Here is a 22,838-nt window from a genome sequence, read left to right on the forward strand (position 1 = left end):
GTCCTACAAAAGATGTTTCATTTAATTCTGGCTAAGGATACTCCATATACCGCATCCTTCATAGGATTCGTCCTCTTCACCCGAGACTCTGCGCAGTAGTCTATGCTAGGGGTGTGCACAAATAATCCAATATTTGAATATTCGATCTGTAAATAATATTCAAAAAAATAAAAAGACTATTTGAATTTTACTCTGTTGCTTTGCAGGCCGTAATGCAGTGAATCCATGGTAAATCCTATGAACGAAAACTTGCAGTTATAACTAAATGCACCAGGTGGTGCTGTGGAGCATGTTTAAAAGGTTTATTTTATTTGATCGTCACAAAATGTTGTCGCCTGCCTCACAAAGTTTTGAATTACTTAGATGAAAATGATCTTACAAAATGGAATTACTTTTGATCCAATGAATTAATGAAACTGAGTTATTATAATATCACCACCATAAAGAGAAAGCACATGAAATCAAAACCCGTCGAATGAGGAAAGACAGCTGTCCATCATTGCGTTTACGACAGGTAAGTGCAGAGAAGATAACTTGTTTAATAGCAAAATGATTTAGAGACATATGCTTCCTTTATGTTTCATCGAGGGAGATATATTTACGAACAGAAAATACAAAGTGCTGCTTTTAGAAACTTAGCTTAGCACAGCGTTATGTATTATTGTTATCTTAACTCTCAGAACTCGTCCTCTTGAGGATGCAGCCTTCGAAATCAAATTAAATGAGACCCGGATAATTTAGCAATGGGTGTGTGTGTGAGTGCAACTTATAAAGTGTCACTGATGGGGAAACAGGTGTGAGTGAATGATTGGTTCCTAGGTTGGGGATTGTGGGAAATTAAGTCCATATGATGATAACAGAACATGGACCCAGGGCACATGTAACAGTATGTTTTGTTTGCACATATTGTTTAATGCTTTGAACTCATCTCCTGCCTCTCTCTCCCGCTGTAGACCTCGCTGAACCACGCACCCCTTGCCACACACTTGCTCTTCTCCGATTGCTCCGCACCAATTTTTTGATCCAAAGGAGGCGTTCTAACAGACCAATCACAGCGCTTGCGGTCTGGGTAGAATTGATGTGGTGTTACAGTTTTTTTTAAGAGGTGCGCATCAGGCTATATCATAGGCTACATGTGGTATTCACGGCCAACACCGTACCTACAGGGTACACATGATGCAGAAGTAAAAAACAGCCTTAAGTCTTCAGGAATGCTTGAAAATTACAGGCATGTGTATTTGATTAGGGATGAAACCTAACTCTGCAAAAGATTGGCCCTCCAGTACCAAAGCTGCCCATCCCTGATCCATAGGATACAAACATGTTGTTGGTTTTGTTGCTTTAAATGTCTAAATTGTTTTATGTCTATTTTTGCCCTAGACCTGATGGCACTGAAAGAGATGAGTCATGAATTTAATGAAAGACGAGAAGAGGAAGAACATTATTATAAAAATATTGATTTCATGACTGGGGAAAGAGCGACACAGGCTTCCTCACAAAAAAGAGCTCAAAAGACTGGAACTAAAAGTTTTTTCACCTGCCAACAATGTGGAAAGAGTTTCAGACATAAAGAAACCTTTAAATACCACATGAGAATTCACACTGGAGAAAAACCTTTCCCCTGCCAACAATGTGGACAGAGTTTCACACATAAAGGAAGCCTTAAAGTCCACATGAGAATTCACACAGGAGAGAAGCCTTACACCTGCCAACAATGTGGAAAGAGTTTCACACGGGAAGAAAGCCTTAAAGTCCACATGAGAATTCACACTGGAGAGAAACCTTTCCCCTGCCAACAATGTGGACAGAGTTTCACACATAAAGGAAGCCTTAAAGTCCACATGAGAATTCACACTGGAGAAAAGCCATATATCTGCCAACAATGTGGAAAGAGTTTCAGTGACAAAGGAAACCTTACAGTCCACATGACTATTCACACTGGAGAAAAGCCTTACACCTGCCAACAGTGTGGAAAGAGTTTCAATAGAAAAGGAAGATTTGAAATCCACATGAGAATTCACACTGGAGAGAAACCTTTAACCTGCCAACAATGTGGAAAGAGTTTCACACGTGAAGAAAGCCTTAAAGCCCACATGAGAAATCACACTGGAGAAAAGCCATATATCTGCCGACAATGTGGAAAGAGTTTCAGTCATAAAAGAAGCCTTAAAGTCCACATGAGAATTCACACTCGAGAGAAACCTTTCACCTGACAACAGTGTGGAAAAAGATCACATGAGAATTCACACTGGAGAAAAGCCATATATCTGCCGACAATGTGGAAAGAGTTTCAGTGACAAAGGAAACCCTACAGTCCGCACGACTATTCACACTGGAGAAAAGCCTTACACCTGTCAAGACTGTGGAAAGAGTTTCAACAGAAAAGGAAGACTTGAAATCCACATGAGAATTCACACTGGAGAGAAACATTATGCCTGTCAACAGTGTGGAAAGAGTTTCATTTGAAAAGAAAGCCTTAAAGATGACATAAGAACTCACACTGGAGAAAAGCCTTAAGGAAGGAACACGCCAAGCAGTCAGTTGTCGGGTAGTTTTTGTTAGTCGGCTGACTAAGGCTATGTCCACACGAAGCCGGAGCTTACAATCTTTTTTTTTTTTTTTCTCTCGTATCAAGAAATATCTGCATCCACACGAAACCTTTGAAATTAATCAAAATGATGTATATACATGCCAGACCAGTATGTGGCACTGTAATTCTGCCACAGAGATGCACTTAAAGCAGCAAATAAGACTTGGAGCAGGAGCATAAACCTTGCACGCTGTATACAAACTACAGGTGCTGGTCATGTAATTAGAATATCATCAAAAAGTTGATTTATTTCACTAATTCCATTCAAAAAGTGAAACTTGTATATTATATTCATTCATTACACACAGTGTAGCATCTGGATAGATCAGACTAGTCAATAAACTTTGGAATTTTCAGAATGCTTTTAGCCTGCTGAACTGTTTGTAAATCACGGATCGGCTCTGTCCGGTCCAATGAGAGACAGGCACTTTGGCACTTTTGTGGACCCGCTAAAGTTAAACAGAGAATCCCACTTCCTAGCTCTGGAGACTTCAAAAGGATCACCCCCCTTTGTGGGCCCAGACAGACCAGCCAAATTCCAACACACACCACAAATACACATACACGCACCCACAAACACACAAGCAAACATGCTTAGAGATTGTATGTACAGTTATTCTCAAAATATGACTGTGCCAAAATGTACCCGTCGTGTATGTCAAGTGCATGTATGTTGTCCTAGGTTTAGACTTAGTTTAAATGACTGTAGTTGTGCTACATTTCTAATGATAAAAATTTGACTGTGAATTATAACTTTCCTTGTATGCCTTTCCCACCTGACAAGCTTGGTCTCTATGTAAAGCTCTCCTTACGCCTCATTCAACAATGTATGTCACATAACTCTAAAATGCATTGTTCTATTTTTAATGGTACTTCAAAGAAAAATGTACCCTGATCTAACACACTCACAAATTATGCAAATCAAGCCACAAGACAAGACAAAGAAAGTTTGCCCACCAAACATTGCACCCTGATCATTGGTTGTTCCAACCAAGGAGGCGTGTTGGCTTGTTTGTCCATAAATGACAAGCACAAACAGTTGTGCTTTGTGTTCTCTCGATTGTCTCTGAATCATCCGTCACCTTCTCTTGTGCACGTCTCTCCCGGACGTCTCAGGCGACCGCGCTCCCATCACGCGCACATCTCCTTTCGGGAACACCATCTCCAGCAAAACGAACTTTCAAGTTCTCAGTTAAAATCTTCCCGCGGAAACGGAAGAAGCCAACGAAACTGCAGCAGCACTGAACATCACCTGTATCTTTTGAAACTCAGCACAAACTAATGCAAGTACCGTTTCTCTATCATTAGATGCGATACCTCTAATACGATCTAATGAAACTGATTTCTCTGCTGGCTCTCAAGGACTGTTAGTAAGTTTTGCTACTTGTTTTCTCTCTTTCCTTTTCTTTACTTTCACTTCTGTATATATGTACATACCCTGTGTATATTTAGCCGTATAACCTTTGTATTATCTATTTCATATATTAAATACATTATAGTCATGCCCAGTTGTTCTGCTGCTCATTCATAAAACCCAGGTCACTTTAACGTTTTTCAATCCAGCACCATTGCTTTGGATACTTGGATAGTTTCTCTAAACAACTATGAAGCTAGAACTGATCATATACGTAATTGATTATAATTTGTTGTAATTAATTCACATATATATGTATAATTCCCTCTTGGGTCGATATATGTATCATAAGGCTTTATGATTTATTATATTCATATATTTCGCCCATAAATTGATTAAATAACTGTAAAATTTGTACACATACTTTACACAGACTGATATATTTCAAATGTTTAATTCTTTTAATTTTGATGATTATAACTGACAACTAAGGAAAATCCCAAATTCAGTATCTCAGAAAATTAGAATATTACTTAAGACCAATACAAAGAAAGGATTTTTAGAAATCTTGGACAACTGAAAAGTATGAACATGAAAAGTATGAGCATGTACAGCACTCAATACTTAGTTGGGGCTCCTTTTGCCTGAATTACTGCAGCAATGTGGCGTGGCATGGAGTCGATCAGTCTGTGGCACTGCTCAGGTGTTATGAGAGCCCAGGTTGCTCTGATAGTGGCCTTCAGCTCTTCTGCATTGTTGGGTCTGGCATATCGCATCTTCCTCTTTACAATGCCCCATAGATTTTCTGTGGGGTTAATGTCAGGCGAGTTTGCTGGCCAATTAAGTACAGGGATACCATGGTCCTTAAACCAGGTACTGGTAGCTTTGACACTGTGTGAAGGTACCAAGTCCTGTTGTAAAATGAAATATGCATCTCCATAAAGTTGGTCAGCAGCAGGAAGCATGAAGTGCTCTAAAACTTCATAGTATACGGCTGCGTTGACCTTGGACCTCAGAAAACACAGTGGACCAACACCAGCAGATGACATGGCACCCCAAACCATCACTGACTGTGGAAACTTTACACTGGACCTCAAGCAATGTGGATTGTGTGCCTCTCCTCTCCTCCCCAGACTCTGGGACCCTGATATCCAAAGGAAATGCAAAATTTACTTTCATCAGAGAACATAACGTTGGACCACTCAGCAGCAGTCCAGTCCTTTTTGTCTTTAGCCCAGGCGAGACGATTCTGACGCTGTCTGTTGTTCAAGAGTGGCTCCACACAAGGAATGCGACAGCTGAAACCCATGTCTTGCATACGTCTGTGCGTAGTGGTTCTTGAAGCACTGACTCCAGCTGCAGTCCACTCTTTGTGAATCTCCCCCACAGTTTTGAATGGGTTTTGTTTCACAATCCTCTCCAGGGTGGGGTTATCCCTATTGCTTGTACACTTTTTTTCTACCACATCTTTTCCTTCCCTTCGCCTCTCTATTAATGTGCTTGGACACAGAGCTCTGTGAACAGCCAGCCTCTTTTGCAATGACCTTTTGTGTCTTGCCCTCCTTGTGCAAGGTGTCAATGGTTGTCTTTTGGACAACTGTCAAGTCAGAAGTCTTCCCCATGATTGTGTAGCCTACAGAACTAGACTGAGAGACCATTTAAAGGCCTTTGCAGGTGTTTTGAGTTAATTAGCTGATTAGAGTGTGGCACCAGGTGTCTTCAATATTGAACCTTTTCACAATATTCTAATTTTCTGAGATACTGAATTTGGGATTTTCCTTGTCAGTTATAATCATCAAAATTAAAAGAAATAAACATTTGAAATATATCAGTATGTGTGTAATGAATGAATATAATATACAAGTTTCACTTTTTGAATGGAATTAGTGAAATTAATCAACTTTTTGATGATATTCTAATTATATGACCAGCACCTTTAAGATGTTGTATAGAGGTAAGGAAGATGGCTCATTATCCACTAAAAACGGGCAATTCAATGCAGTGTTTACCAGATGCTACAATCTTTCACAGACGTCTCCTCGAGGTACGTGTGCTCTCTGGGATTTGTGCTCAGGGATGCAGTTACAGTACTGTGGATTTGTTCTGAACTATATTCGTTGTTGTGCAAATTGTGTAAAAAACAGGCAATGGTGTCTAAAATGTAAACATGTATACAATTAATATAACATTTGTTATCATGCTGATGTCTGGAGAAAACGGCACTCTTCATGTGATATTTATTAACTATATTAAATAATATGTCACAGTGAAAGTGTGCACTCTGAATGACAACATAGTGGCACCGCACAAGCCAATTAAACAGATTTTAGGAAACTTTGCTGTGGCACCTGTGCTGGCGCTAATAAACCGGCCGGCATGAAATGAGCTCGCAAAATGCTATCATTTAGATGCAGTCCGTAGCCATTTTAATAGGTAACTTAGGCACATTAAAATAAAAAATAAAAACCTAAACTGTTCTTTCAGATTGTTTTAGTTGCAGCCAGAAAATAAACAATGCAGTTTTGGCTGGTAGCAGCTGCAAATTTAACTCGCCAATATATTACTTCGATGGTGGAAAAATGCCAATCTAAAAACAAATGTGAATTTTATTATCATCATTTTATTATCACTATTATCATCACCTAACTAACTGCTGTAAATTAATAAGAGAAAGTAAAAAGTCTTACCTTGTCTTGAGCGCTCAGCAGCGTGGTTTTACAGTTTTTTGAACTTGGCAGAGGCGTTACTGTTTTTTTTTTTTTTGTTTTTTTTTACTTTGGCGGACTCTGCAGGGCGCACACGGTGATGACGTCATAAACGTTGATTGGATGAGGCTGTTGTTGTCTCAGGGTCATCATTAAAAATATTGGTCTCAGGACAACAACCACTTGGCAAAATCATGACGTGCATTTGTCACATCCATGGTACCGATTGTGACCCTGAGAATTTCTGATGAAGGCCCTTGCAGGTACATCACACACAATGGCAGAGACCTGGACCTTAATATTTCTGTCTTCAAAAAAGAAGCATTCTTTTTCAAGATGCTGCATTTCCTCAACAAAGTCTTGTAGGATATCAAGACTTGATGGGTTTTTTTCTCCCCAAAAAACACCCCAATGACAAATGGCAACTTGTTTGTCTGGACCCCATCATTGTAGTTTTCTACAAGGCCTAAAATAGGCCAGTATTGAGAGTTTGAGCTCTTGTATAGAGGAAGGCCATCTATATTGACTTGCAGAGAGATCTTGAGTAGTTTAGTCAATAATGAATGTGGAATTTGTTTCCTGACAGCCCAATCAGAAAGTAATGCTCTGATATCCTCCTCCTCATCTGTGCTTTCATCATGGTTGTCCTCCGTGTTCCCAGCAAAGCTCTCACTACTCCTCCCTCACTGCTGTTAGTGTCCAATCATCCACTGACTCCACTCTTGTTGGACTCTGGTGTTGTAAGAGCCACTTGCTCAAAATTGCTCATGTTATGACAGTCAAGTCTCTCCTCCGTTATTTCGTCATCTGTTTCTACAGATGCTGACTGCAATTTTTGCAAATCTTGCTCAAATTTTTCTGTTTACTCCAGTAACTGGACATGTTACCTAGAGATAAACATTTCTTAATATATCAAATGATAGCATCAATACTGGGATGTCGATGATTATGTTATCTCTAATAATTGATTTAGAATGTTCACATTATTGCTCTAAAAAAATTAAATTGTAAATATTTGCAAATGTGTCCACTGATGTGGTCACAGGCACAGCCATTTCAAATGTATACACCCATAGTTGTCAGGGGTTTCAATATAAACAAAGGAGTTTCAATATAAATGTCTTTTATGACAAAACTCAGGAGAAAAAATAAACACAACATAATATAAATGAGAACCGACAAAGACTGAGGGAGAACACAGAATATATACAGGGCAAACAAAGGACTTAACGATTATCTTTGTAACATTTATTCAAACGATTCATTCAGAACGCTGATTCATTCAGTAAGTAAACTCTGCTGTGTGTTGCTCAGAGATGCAAACAGTGCTGTGATCTTTGGAACCATTTCTTTGGTGAAACAGAGCATAAATAGAACAAAAACAGGCATATGCGTAACTCAATATTAACTTCTTGTTTATTGAACTTGTATAAAATTAATATCATATGCTGATATCTGGAGAAAACGGTACTCTTCATGTGATCTTGATTAACTTTATTAAATTACATTATAATACAAGATATACAGGGGCATTTTTTTCCACTTTGTGTGCACTCTAAATGTGCATCACGTAGTGTATACGTGCTCTCTCTGGCTGTGTTTTTGCAATAGGCAATACTGTATAATGTTATATCGCACATCATTAAAACAACAATTACGATATATACATATATATCGCACACCCAATTTATCACCTGTCTGTAGACTTCGATTTAACCATAATTTGTATTTTTTGTTATCAATTCTATATACATTGAAGAGGCAACATCCCGGCATTTTGTCATCTTATCTCAAACTGTTACATCAGGAGGTGCAATTCACAAATGACTGGTATATATACATGTAGCCACATGTGCATGAGTCATTTTCAAAAACAAAACTAAAATAATACGAAGTGAACTCAGTGCAGGTCTCCTTGTTTACGTCCAACATAACAAATCATAATATAATATCATTGACAGTTGTAGTGAGTAGTCATGTATGGTTTTACCTGTGGTTACCAAGTCTCACTGTCAGAATATTTCCATTTAAGCCTAATAATAATAAAATCATTTTTACCAGTAAACACCTCCACTCTCTGGATCTCCCAGCGCTGTCTAGTAGGCTGTGTCAGTGTGTCGAGAGACCATATATGAATGTTATAATGAAGCAGAGCGGGAAAAGGGCTTTGTTGGGACAGCATTCTTACATGAAGAAGTGCAATAGAACAACATTTGAGATGAAGAGGCGCTTTTTGGTTTTCAGCTATGGCAACTCACATAAAACAAGGCAAAATTGCACGGTCACTGACCCTTGGACCCAGTCAGTTTTTTACAGCAAGCCTTACATCAACACCCACGGAAGAGTTATTGGCTGGTAATGTGAGCAGCTGCCTCTACAAAAATGTGCTCAAGGTAATGGGTTCAGAGGTAAGGTAAGAAGAAGCAGAAGTTCACAGACATGCTGATTGAAGGGCACCTCACACAGACAACTTTAAAAGAGAATCATATTTCAAAACGCCAGGATAGGAGAAAGCATGGAGAATGTAAACTCGTATCTTGACAGAGCATATGATATTTGTCAGGGGAAAAGAGGATTCAAAACCATTCACTCTTCTGCATATGTGCTCTGCCCATGTTTTAAAAGCAGTTCGTCAGGCAATGCTCAGGCACACAGAAGACTAGGGCCTGGTAGAGTTTGCAACATTTTGCTTTGCCAGACTGCAAAATTCAAGCACCATGCCTGAAGCCACACAGATCTTCAGGGCATTATGTACCATCCTTACAACTCCAAAATACACAAAGTGTTGAAGAGTTTTTTATTCCATGGTGGAAACAAGCTTCTGAGGAATAAGTGTCTTGTCTTGCCAAATGATCAGTCATTTTCTAAAAAACCTAAAACTCTGTATATGTATATGTAACAGAGTTAGGATTTTATTTAGTTTTATTGTGAATTCTTATAAATTCAGCAGCAGTTAATTTCATGTTTTACTGGCACCCTCATGTGGGTTGTTTGAGAACTGCAGGCAAAAATGTTCGATAAGACGGGAGATGATGCAACACAGCAGTTGCAATATGTACTGCACGCTGTGGGTGGGTCACTTTTCAGCCTGCAGCAATACATCCACTAAAGGGTGATTTATTTCATTTTTCAGCCTGCAGTAAAGAGGAGAAATACACCAAACCAGCATTTGTGTTTGTGCATTTCACACGTGACCTTTCCAAAGTGATTACGCAATGCGTGGCGGATCACAGAGCAGTGCAAGATGAGCATTTGTGGTTAAAAAGTGTGTATATATATATATATATATATATATATATATATATATATATATATAATTAGAAAATGGCGGATGGTTTCTCTAGATAAGACCCTTATTCTTCGTCTGGGATCATTTAAAGCTCTTTGAAGCTGCACTGAAACTGACATTTGGACCTTCAACCCTGGTGCCTTGATTCCTGGTGCATTAAGCAATTACTGAAAAACAAAGTGGAAAGTTGAAAGTTGAAAAACAAAGTTGAAAGTAGATCGGACCAAGCACCACAACACTCTTGGGGTGCGTTCACACAGTTCGGTTCGTTTGGTTCATTTGGTCCGGACCAAAAAAAAGTCCTGGTCCAATTAGCGTTCAAATTGGCAATTTTATCACTGAACCAAAAGATACTGAATCTAAAGGCAAAGGGATACATTCACAACCTGATTGGTCGGATTTCATGACATATTGCCATCCAAAACAATGCTGTGTGCTGAGGTAAATGCGCTCGTTGTGTGTGCGTAGCCTGCATGTGATGGTATTTTGGCCAGCTGGGAACTCGTGAAGAGCTTATAAAATGTGTAAAGTAGTCAAAACAGCGGCGGGAATCCCTCCATCACACACACAAATGATCTGCTGTGTGGAGACGCGCGTCTGATGCCTGTGATGGGCAAACTCACGAATATGACAAGAAAAAACGTCATGCGTGAGGATTCTGTCCTTTTTAGGGTCTCATCTTCCTGTTTTTGGTTCGTTTACATGTCTTTTGCCTGTGTTGCGTTCATATATCATTCGAACCGCACCAGAGTACGTTAGGAAGCGGACCGAGACCCATCTTTTCTGCGGTCTCGGTCCGCTTGTTTGGTGCACACCAGGGTTCGGATGGCAGCATGAACCGCACTAACCGAGCAATCGCACCAGGGTTCATTTTAATCAAACCAAACATGCCAAGTGTGAACACACCCTTGAAGCCAATCAGCAGTAGGGGGCGGGTACACTCTGATGGGGGAGAAGAGAAAGAGAGAAAGAGGGAGATTTGAAGAAAGACTGCTGAAAGAGAGAGGGCTGAGAGACATTACAAAAGAAGGAAATATCACTGGAAAAAGAGCAATGAAGGGAGGGCTGTGTGTGTTTGGGTTGTTTTTAAATATCCACAGTGGATATAAATATCCACAATCACAGTTTCTCAGAAATCACTTACTGCACTTTTGAATGCTGGACTTTTTAATTTTGACTTTGTATTTTGTAGCACCTTCCCCTCTCCAAAAAATGGTCAGGTTGTTGAGAGGGTCTCCTCCTTCTGCTTCTTGGGCACTACCATACACCAGTCCCTCTCATGGGACCTGAACATTAGTCTCATTGTAGGCAAAGCTCATCAGAGACTCTTTTTCCTCTGTTAGTTGAGAAAATTTGGAGTTAGCCGGGAAGACATGACTCATTTTTATCGAGCCATCATAGAAAGCGTGCTGACCTTCTCTATCCTGTCCTGGTACGGGAACGTGACCAGTCAGGATAAGATTTACCATGGAAATTAAACAGATCCTGTACTTGGTTATAAGCAAGATTATGCACATTACTGATGTCCATAACTAGAGGAGGAGCAAGAAGAGGAAATTTTGACACTGAGTTTTACAATGATTTGATTTTTTATATTTTGATACTTTATATTGCTTTTTTTTTGCACCATAATCTACACAGGCTGTACCTTAAGTTCAGTAAATACCTTACTGAATAATGCACTGAATAGTGTAATTGTACAAACAATAAACAACTGTCACAATGTGTATTGGTTGTTTAAACTAATGTCTTAGTATACTGTCAACATTGTATTCTTATTCTTGTTTCACAGGCCAAAGTCCTTGGTTATGAAATAAATGGAGAAGCTCATTCCAAATGGGTTTTGCTGTTGTTTTTGAGGGGTCCTTCTGCTATAATTATGAATTGGATAATAATTTATTGCCTTGTCTGTAGCCTAGTCATATTATTGTTTCTTTACAACATTTCTGTCAAACCTTTCTGTATTTCATCAGATAGTCTCATAATACCCATAAAAAAACTAATACAAGCATGATGTAAGTAGCTTATAGAAAAGGGTGGAAAGAGAAAATAAAATATTCAGATATAAATGTTCAATTCAATTCACATTTATTTGTATAGCGCTTTTCACAATACATATCTTTTCAAAGCAGCTTTACAGAGAATGCATGTCAACATTACAATTTAAAGAAGAATGCAGTTAGCAAATAATGTAATAATTTATGCAATTCATTTACAAACTGTAAGCAATTTACTTGAAGGTAGAAGCAATGAGCTCCTGGAAAAATGAATTACATATTAACAATAATTAAGATATATAGAATTTTGGGAATGTGCATGTTGATCCAGATGATTGCGTCTTCTGAAGTCCTCGCAGGAGTTAGCGCCATCTCTTCACAGGTGTTGGTCATCTGAGGTCTTCTTAAGAGGCTGGATCCAAACTGAAGCTGATGTACTCTCTAGTCACCGTCCTGAGGTAAAACAGAAAAGCAAATGGAGAATAATTAGCGTAGCTGCTGTTCATAACATTAAGCAAAGATAGTCACATGCAATTAATCTGGAATGAGATGCATTATGTGAATGCTTGGCTAAAGAGATGCGTCTTTAATCTAGATTTAAACTGGGTGAGCGAGTCTGAGCTCCTAACATTATCAGGAAGGCTATTCCAGAGTTTCGGAGCCAAATGTGCAAACGCTCTCCCTCCTTTAGTGGACTTAGATATCCTAGGTACAACCAGAAGTCCAGAGTTTTGTGATCTTAAGGAGCGTGAAGGATTGTAGGGCGATAGAAGATCAGTTAAGTACACAGGAGATAAACCATTTAGAGCCTTATAGGTCATTAGCAATACTTTATAATTGTAGTGATTTTTACTTTGTCCATCCAAGGATGCGAAATAAAATAGGGATTGGTACTCAAGTCACCGCTGACGTTGTGACTTTTGGACACACGTCTCTTAAGGTGTGGTTATGAGTACATCAGATGACCACTTCCCCCTTTCCCTAGTTCAGGGCACCAGTCAAGGTCTGTTACCTTGGCAGTATGAGAACACTCCTAACAGGGGCTTTCATTCATTTAGAATTAACGTAAAGTGGTCAGCTGATTTATCTGAAAGATTGGTGAAATTGCTAACTTGTAGAACCTTTTCTGTATTATCAGCACAAGGAAGACACAAGTGTAATAAAATACATTTTATTAGCAAAAAGATAAACAAGAATAACTAACACAACTACTGAATGAATACCATGAATGATAAAGGAATAAAGTGCATAAGATACATAGAATACAAGTGATTAAGTTGGGTGTGGCTATGGAAGAGTTACGCTATCTTATGGAAAGATAAACTGTTTCTCTGAAAATAATAAGGTGGAGAACCTTATTATGCACCAAACAAATAAATGAAAGATTATTTGTTATTAACTAACATCAGCTATATTACATCTAATGGAAATTAGGAAATTATATACTGATAATATACAACAATGCCAAGGTCTCTGGAAAGAGGTTTGGTTAAGTGATATTTACGTTCCACTTGGTCGAGTCCGATGACGGTGACGTCTTCCACTGGTTGTGCTGGGTGACAATGCAGTGGGGAGAGGAGCCAGAATCTGTTTCAACAGTCTTGAACACGAAGCTCTGTGGGATACTGATCTCCTGGAGCACCAAAGGGTCCTAAAATCTGGAACACGCGGATGAGGCCCTGGTGTAGGTGCAGAAGGTCCTTAACAATCTGGAACACACAGATGAAGGTACCTTTGAGTGAAGGTTTGCTCTCCTGAGCTTAACCTTGTTGCAGATGTCGTTACTGTCTTGCTGGACGGAAACTCTGAACGTAGTGTTTGTTAATGTCTCTTTCCTCGCAGACTAGAGACTCAGAACGTTTGAACTAATTGTTAAATACTACTGAACTATCATATTGCATATAAAAATTAGTTCAAACTTTGACCTGCGGAGGGCAGTAATGCACTTAGCAGTGTCTACACTGCTGGAATTCTAATAGAGGAGAAGAAGAAGAGAGCTAGTTCAAGATGAGCATTTAAGGTTAAAACTTATATAATTTTCAATTTTTATCAGAAAATGAGCGATGGTTTCACTAGATAAGACCTTTATTTCTCATCTGGGATCGTTTTGAACAATTTGAAGCTGCAGTGAAACTAATTTTGACCTTCAATCGCCAAAGTGCCCATTCAAGTCCACTATATGGAGAAAAATCCTGGAATGTTTTCATCAAAAACTTTAATTTCTTTTCGACTGAAGAAAGAAAGACATGGACATCTTGGATGACATGGGGTAAATTATGAGTAAATTATCAGGAAAAGTTAATTTAAAAGTGAACTAATCCTTTAACTTTAATGTGCATGGTATAGGCCTACTTATTAATGTCATTGTAAGTCACTTTGGACAAAAGTGTCACTAAATACCATAAACATAAGTCAAGTTATTATACTGCTGACTCTAGCATCCATTTCATTATCAAGTGTAACTTAAACAATCATGTCTATTTAACTTCACCTGCTGGCCCAACAATCACTGATTCTGTCTGTTTCTCGCTGTAACAGACTCTGCCTGCTCACGGGCTTGCTGCTCTGCCTCATTTTGGACATTATCTTCAAGTGTATTCTCACCTTCCTCAGACCTACACTCCCCTGTGCTACATTTCTTCTTAAAAAAATTAGAGATGCTTGTTGATTTTCTCTTCATCCTCTGCAAATTGACATAGTACAGTGTGACTAGCCATAGCTAGTAAAATAACTTTGCAGCTTATTAGCACCAGCGTTAATTTTAGCTAATGTTAATTCAACACTGTAAAAACTTTACTGAGGAACATTTAGTTGGCAAAAAAGTTAACTTTAGAAGCAGTGGTGTAGTGTAGTTTTTTGTACTGAGTATTCGGTGAAGTCCTGTTTGGACTTTGTTTTGCACCATTTCCTGCTAATCTGTCATCATAGTTATGCATTTGAATTCACTAACTTGAAATTCGATTCAATATCAGTTATTTTGGATATACTGTATATCAGGTACAGTAGATGGCAAATTTTCTCAAGAAAAAAAAAATTTCTCAATTAATGAGTCATTCTACAAAACGGGTGCCATTTCCACTTTGCATTTTTCAAAATTTTCATTATGAACAAAATTTTTTTTAAACAAACCTACAAATTGAAAGATATGTTAATCGTCCAAAAACATATTTTCCCACCTCAGGCACAAAATCTTTATTAATATTATCCTTTTTATTCAGGCAAGGAAGCCATTCTTGTACCACCTCGTCACGAACAATATGTACACCATTGGAGCAGTAAAACAAGAAACAGTTTTTTAAAATCTAATGTTTTCCTAATAGAAAAATGTCCCTTTTTTGGAAACCATCAGTAGACAGTCTGTAATTTCATATACAGCTATGGAAAAAATTAAGAGACCACTTAACATTGATTTCTGAACTTGGAGTGGTCTCTTAATTTTTTCCATAGCTGTATATTTTTTATTTTTAGATTTTTAATCTTGAAATTGACCTTTTGACCTTTCAATTGCCTCATTGTTTGTACTGAAAAAATGAATTTACTTAAAAAATACAAATAAAGTTACATTCATCTGATCAGTCCACACAACAAGAACAACATTAATTTATGTAATATTTCATTTTCTTTCCATAAACCTTTAACAAAATGACCCTGTGACGGGGTGGTAAATGTGACGGGGTGGTAACTGGTGTGACGGGGTGGTATGGACAAAGTGTTTCTCTATATGATCTGCTGGTTTTAAACTTTAAAAACTGGGGGAGGGGAGACCTTCAAATTGAGTAAAAAGTGTGTGAGTGATATAGTGAGTGAGTGAATGAGTGAATTAATGAACCAAACAGTGTTGCCAAGTCTGCGTTTTTCCCACAAAATTGGGCTAGGCTACTTTTACACTGTTGCTGCAGGTTGTTTTTCATGTCCACGGGTTGAAGCGAGCCCAAATAACATGATATTTAGCCCTTGGAATGCACATTTTACCAAGGGAACCCTTAAAAAAAGTTTTACCCCCAGAATGTGATTTTTATCAGGGGACATTTTGGGATGAAATTTACCACCCCGTCATGTTTTTGTGACAGGGTGATAAATTTCATCCCAAAATGTCCGCAAATCTCCCATGTGGTCAAGTTTCTCACCTAGCATACATGCATTCAATCTGAATTATAATTATCTTTGTATTAATAATGTAAAAAAATGAATAAAAAACAGTTTTCCCTATCTATTGTGCGTGACGGGCCCTGCCTAACATGAAAAAGCAACAAATAAACAATGTAAAAAAAATGTTCATAGTTGCCTTCTTTTTTTCCTGGTGGCTATAAGGCTCAAATGATGTCACTTAGGCTTTGTGATGTCATTTAAAGGAACAGAGCATTATTTATAGATAAAACAAGTTAGTGTGACGGGGTGGTAAGTCAAACTGAGGGACGTGTACACAAATCATAAAATATTTACAAAAAAAATAAGGTTTATTGTGAATAAATATATTTTGTTTAAACAGGGACACATATAATCCTGAAAATAGTATATGTTTGAAAAAAATATATAACTTATTTGGTGATATTTTAGATGCAAATGTCATGTTGGTTAACACGGACATGTGAAATTGGCTATGTAATAATGAAAAATTATTAAAAATAGTATGCTAATCTTCAAAAAAACCATTTGATCATATATTATGTCAAAACGAACATCTGACCAAATGTTGCGGACCCAAATGGCACCCGTTTCGTAGAATGACCCTAATGCTGTAAACTACACATTCATACTGAAGGTTAACTGATTTGTATACAAACTTAAACTACACTTAATGTGTTTCATGTTTCACTTAATGTGAACTCATACCTTTTTTACCATGATTGTTTGTATCATGTTTCTCACTGTTTTAATTTTAATACAAAGATTAACTGGTAAAACCGTCAATGCACTTCTGTGATCGTAAACAATGCAGCGTGTGAACAGGACTTTTATTTTGGAGTGACGACATGACGTCATAAGACTGCGCCGAACTCCTGCATCTGCTGGAAAGGTTTGTTTTAAGAATTTAATCTGTTTAAATCTATAGAAACAGTTAAAGGTTTTAATATTTTTTTACAAACGATGTGAAATTAGTTTATTTACTCTTTAATGTAACATTGTGATTCTTTATCTAACTGCAATGAAGGATAATTGTGTCAGTAAAACTCATATCCACTGATGAGAAACATTAAACCTGCGTCTCATTTCTCTCTCTATATATATTATAAATCAGTTTATCATGAACACAAGTTCAATCTCTTGCGAGTAATGATGGAGAAACTGAACTTTTCAACTCCGAGTCAATTGAATCAAATACTTTTTATAAAATGATTCAGTGAATCACGACTCGTGCTGCTCAAACAGTGAACATGAACGACAACAACAAACATTAACAAACTAACTAATCATGTTTCATCAGTTATAAATGCCTAAATATGAAGTTTATTCATTTGCAGTGTTAGTTTTTTAGAGAATATTTGTCTAACCGGGTCATTAGACCAATAACTCTGTTAAATTATTCTCTTCTTAAAGATGGCATTTAAAAAAGAGGAGACTGAAGACATGAAGATGGAGTTTATTAAAGAGGAAGAGAATAAAGATATAAAGATGGTGTTTATTAAAGAGGAGACTGAAGACATGAAGATTGAGTTTAATAAAGAGAAGTTTGAAGACATGAAGATTAAAGAATTTTCAGTGTGAAAAATGAAGAAACTGAGGAACAAACAGGTTGGTTTTATTCTCACAGCTGAACTCAGTCATTTGATCATTATTAAAATGTCCAGATCTACAGAAATAGAGAATATGCAGAAATATAATCTTACAGAAAAGTGTCCTAATTCACTCAGTCGGTTCATTCACTCCTTCAAGTGCACTTACTATAGAGCTAGAGTTAGGGTTTGGTTATTATTAAGCACTATTAACTCATTACTATAGTGAGTAAATGTGGTAATGTGTAACTACATCACTTTAAATTCAGTGTTTCCATTAAATCTAATCCTGGACCACAAAACCAGTCATAAGTCGCACAGGTATATTTGGATTTCACGGGGCACCACTACTATTTTAGTTATGAAAAAAATAATATATAACTGTTAAGCCAAAACTAATTCATTTAAAGCTAAACTGAAACAGAAACTGGCGTTATAACCTATAATTTGGCACAAATCCAAATGTTTACATAGTCACGATTTGGAGGCTAAACTATATTATTTAAACACTTTTATTGTACACATACTACTATAACTTTTTACATATTTGGTTGAATGTATGTTATTTTTACAATTAACAGGCTGCAATGTCAAGTTGCTAAAACTGATATATGTTGTGCGTACGTGAGGCGCCGGTGCGATCACTTGAATTTACTTATAAAAGTGGAAACTTTGTCTGAGTAGACAAAGTTTCCACTTTGTCTTTGGCTACGCCTACTCAGACATTTATGGCCACATAGATGTAACACCATTCGAATCTGTGAAGGGTTAAAGGTTAAAGGGTTAAAAGAATTTTGAAGTTAAATATCCAAAAACCACTAGGCCAGTGTTATATATTTTGTTCACTTGAGTACTTACAATATCCCAAATGTTTCCAACTATTTGGAAATCGTGAGAAAATTGCAATTTTAACCAAGGCTCCGGGACGTGTGAGGAGTCGCCTGTCTATGATGTCATACCCGCGTTCCCCTCGGTTTAATCGATTGTATGGTTTGTCATGCTTAATATGTGTTTATAATCATTAAATACTATAAAAAACTGCAAACAAAAATAAACATACAATATTTCATATATTTATTAGTTTATTTTTACTAAGTTGTTTTTAGTTTGTTAGAATCTCATGCTCACAGATGACGTGGTCGTTGAGTGCCTCAGGCAACTGTTATGATTGCATTTGAATGAATAAGCTACCTAGAGATGATTAACAAATATTTTTAAGTCAAGTTGCTGTTTTCATACTTCTGTAATATTTTTCAGTCAATATTAAATTACATAAAGAACTATGAGTTTCAGTTTGTGGTGTATTTTTGTAGGTTTCAAAGTAACTTGAATGCAAAGTAATTAGTAATTACGTAATCTGATTACTTTTTACATTCAGTAATCATGAATGTAATCAAATTACAATTTTAATGTAGTAATTTGTAGTGGATTACTTTTTTTGAGTAACTTACCCAACACTGCCTATAACAATGTCTGACGTTTATGTTTGACGAGGCGTGAGCAAGTCAAATAAACCACGCAAAATGATCAGAGCGCTCAGTCTGAAGCCTAGTTTTACATGAGGAGGTGGGGTAAAGTAATTATTACCAGAGCTTTTCAGTGATTTTAGTCCCGTCCGAATGTGCCATCTCAGTAATCATTACGGGCAATGTCAATTTACTTCATATTTGTGCAGTTTTTATTTTTATACAAAAACAGCATTTTATGTAAAATTAACTTTATAAAAGACCCGCATTTCTAACTTTCATTCATGAGGATAACATGGATAATTTGACATGGTTTAAGCCACGCACACACTTAACAATTGTAAGGCCGATTATGAATGTAAATCGACACTTATGACTGATCGCGCTCAAACGCGTCCAGTCAGAGCCAGTTGCGTTCAGTCTGCGATTACAGTCAGCATTTAAATTCCATGTATAAGTATTTAAATCGGCTTCAGCCGCAGGAAACAATCACTGTATGTTGAGCACAGTCTTAGAATGTTTTAGATAGTCGTTAAAGCCGAGGACACACCTAACGATTAGCTGAAACATTCTAAGATTTAACTGAACACACATACCGATTGTTTCCTGCGACTGAAGCAGATTTATATACTTACACATGGAATTTGAACACCGACTGTAATCGCAGACTGAACGCGACTGGACATGTTAGAGCGCGATCATTCATAAGTATCAATTTACATTCATAATCGGCCTCACAATCGTTAAGTGTGTGCGCAGCTTAAAAGTGTGCCCGGCTTTAGTGTAAGATTTTTGCCCATCTTTTGAAAAATGCAGTTTTAAAAGTAAACTATCACTTTTACCAGTAGATGGCTGCAGAGCTCCACTATCCTCCAAAAACTATCCTCCAAATGTTGAGTAAAAAAAAAAAAAAATAGAGTAAAATTACATTTATTATTTATTTATTTTTTAAAAACAAAACAATTATTTTGTTACAAAATTTAATTTTGTTGCCTGGGGTCTGTGGAGAACCCAAAGACCCTGAAGGGGCTCGCACACTGGACGTGAAGCTCAGCGCAGCACGACTTTAAAATTCGAACGCATTGTTTTCTATGAGTGTACACACACCGGCGGTGACATTCTGCACCTGTCTGCAGTGCCCAGCTATGACTCAGAAAACAATGCGTTCAAATTTTAAAGACGTGTCCGGTGTGCAAGCCCCTTGAGTGTACTGCACAAGGGTTAAAGTAGCTAGACAGATTCTGCCAGTGTTGGTTCAGAGTAAACAATGATGTACTTCTGAGTCCTTAAGATGGAGGGAAGTTAGCAAGGCAAGGGCATAAAAATCTGAACTTGATTGCAGCCCTGGAGTACCTCAACAGGACACTTTGTAGATTTATTTGAAATATACATCAGTCTCAGATCAGAGTATCAGAGCTTGATGAGTTGAACCTAGAGCAGGAATGACCAAACCTGTTCCTGGAGACGCCCCCCCCCCCCCCCATTTTTGAAGAGGTGCACGTCAGGCTACATCCTAGGTTACGTGTGGCACTCACAGCCTACGGCGTGCCTACGGCGTGCCTACGGCGTGCCTACGGCGTGCCTACGACGCAGAAGTATAAATCAGCCTTAAATCTTCAGGAATGCTTGAAAATTACAGGCAGGTGTATTTGATTAGGGATGAAACTTAACTCTGCAAAAGAGTGGCCCTCCAGTACCAAAGCTGCCCATCCCTGATCCATATGATAGGATAGTGTATAGATCATAAATGTTGTTAATTTTAATGCTTTAAATCTCTAAATTGTTTTTTTGTCTATTTTTGCCCTAGATCTGATGGCACCGAGAGAGGCGAGTCATGAACTTAATGAAAGGGATGAAGAGAAAAAACATCATTCAATGAGTGAAAAAAAATCAACAAAATTTTCCTTACAAAAAGGAGCTCAAAAGACTGGAACTAAAAGTTATTTCACCTGCCAACAGTGTGGAAAGACTTTTGATCAACATAGAAACCTTCAAGTCCACTTGAGAGTTCACACTAGAGAGAGATCCTTCACTTGCCAACAGTGTGGAAAGAGTTTCACACGTAAAGACATGCTTAAAGTCCACATGAAAATTCACACTGGAGAGAAACCTTTCACTTGCCAACAATGTGGACAGAGTTTCAGACATAAAGGAAGCCTTAAAGACCACATGAGAACTCATACTGGAGAAAAGCCTTACACCTGCCAACAATGTGGAAAGAGTTTCAGTCATAAAAGTAGCCTTAAAGACCACATGAGAACTCACACTGGAGAAAAGCCTTACACCTGCCAACAGTGTGGAAAGAGTTTTGTTAGAAATGAAAACCTTAAAGTCCACATGAGAATTCACACTGGAGAAAAGCCTTACACCTGTCAACAGTGTGGAAAGAGTTTCATTCATAAAGGACACCTTATAGACCACATGAGAATTCACACTGGAGAAAAGCCTTACACCTGCCAACAGTGTGGAAAGAGTTTCAGTCGAAAAGGACACCTTATAGACCACATGAGAACTCACACTGGAGAAAAGCCTTAAGCTTTGATTGTTTATTTTCTAAAATCAAAATAAAACAGCTCTATATTGCAATAAATCAAGGTTGACACAACAGCCTCTTAAATGTTAAAAGTGTGAAACTCACAGTTCACAAAGCTTACGCTACATCCTATGCCTTCTCTATAGGTTGTTTGCACATGATGTCAGTGCTGCACGCGAAATGTGGCAGGAGGGGAAGGAGTGATTGATAAGAATATACAGGTCCTTCTCAAAAAATTAGCATATTGTGATAAAAGTTCATTATTTTCCATAATTTAATGATAAAAATTAAACTTTCATATATTTTAGATTCATTGCACACCAACTGAAATATTTCAGGTCTTTTATTGTTTTAATACTGATGATTTTGGCATACAGCTCATGAAAACCCAAAATCTCAAAAAATTAGCATATTTCAAACCGACCAATAAAAGAAAAGTGTTTTTAATACAAAAAAAGTCAACCTTCAAATAATTATGTTCAGTTATGCACTCAATACTTGGTCGGGAATCCTTTTGCAGAAATGACTGCTTCAATGCGGCGTGGCATGGAGGCAATCAGCCTGTGGCACTGCTGAGGTGTTATGGAGGCCCAGGATGCTTCGATAGCGGCCTTAAGCTCATCCAGAGTGTTGGGTCTTGCGTCTCTCAACTTTCTCTTCACAATATCCCACAGATTCTCTATGGGGTTCAGGTCAGGAGAGTTGGCAGGCCAATTGAGCACAGTAAATACCATGGTCAGTAAACCATTTACCAGTGGTTTTGGCACTGTGAGCAGGTGCCAGGTCGTGCTGAAAAACGAAATCTTCACCTCCATAAAGCTTTTCAGCAGATGGAAGCATGAAGTGCTCCAAAATCTCCTGATAGCTAGCTGCATTGACCCTGCCCTTGATAAAACACAGTGGACCAACACCAGCAGCTGACATGGCACCCCAGACCATCACTGACTGTGGGTACTTGACACTGGACTTCAGGCATTTTGGCATTTCCTTCTCCCCAGTCTTCCTCCAGACTCTGGCACCTTGATTTCCGAATGACATGCAAAACTGAGCAACAGTCCAGTGCTGCTTCTCTGTAGCCCAGGTCAGGCGCTTCTGCCGCTGTTTCTGGTTCAAAAGTGGCTTGACCTGGGGAATGCGGCACCTGTAGCCCATTTCCTGCACACGCCTGTGCACGGTGGCTCTGGATGTTT

General features: G+C 38.0%; 1 pseudogene; it reads left to right on the forward strand.

Annotated features, from left to right (window-relative positions):
• Nucleotides 1-22,838, forward strand: part of LOC125245529 — a 58,728-nt pseudogene that overhangs the window by 9,870 nt on the left and 26,020 nt on the right.

The sequence above is a fragment of the Megalobrama amblycephala genome, linkage group LG1 (assembly GCF_018812025.1).
Source record: "Megalobrama amblycephala isolate DHTTF-2021 linkage group LG1, ASM1881202v1, whole genome shotgun sequence".
NCBI lineage: Eukaryota > Metazoa > Chordata > Actinopteri > Cypriniformes > Xenocyprididae > Megalobrama > Megalobrama amblycephala.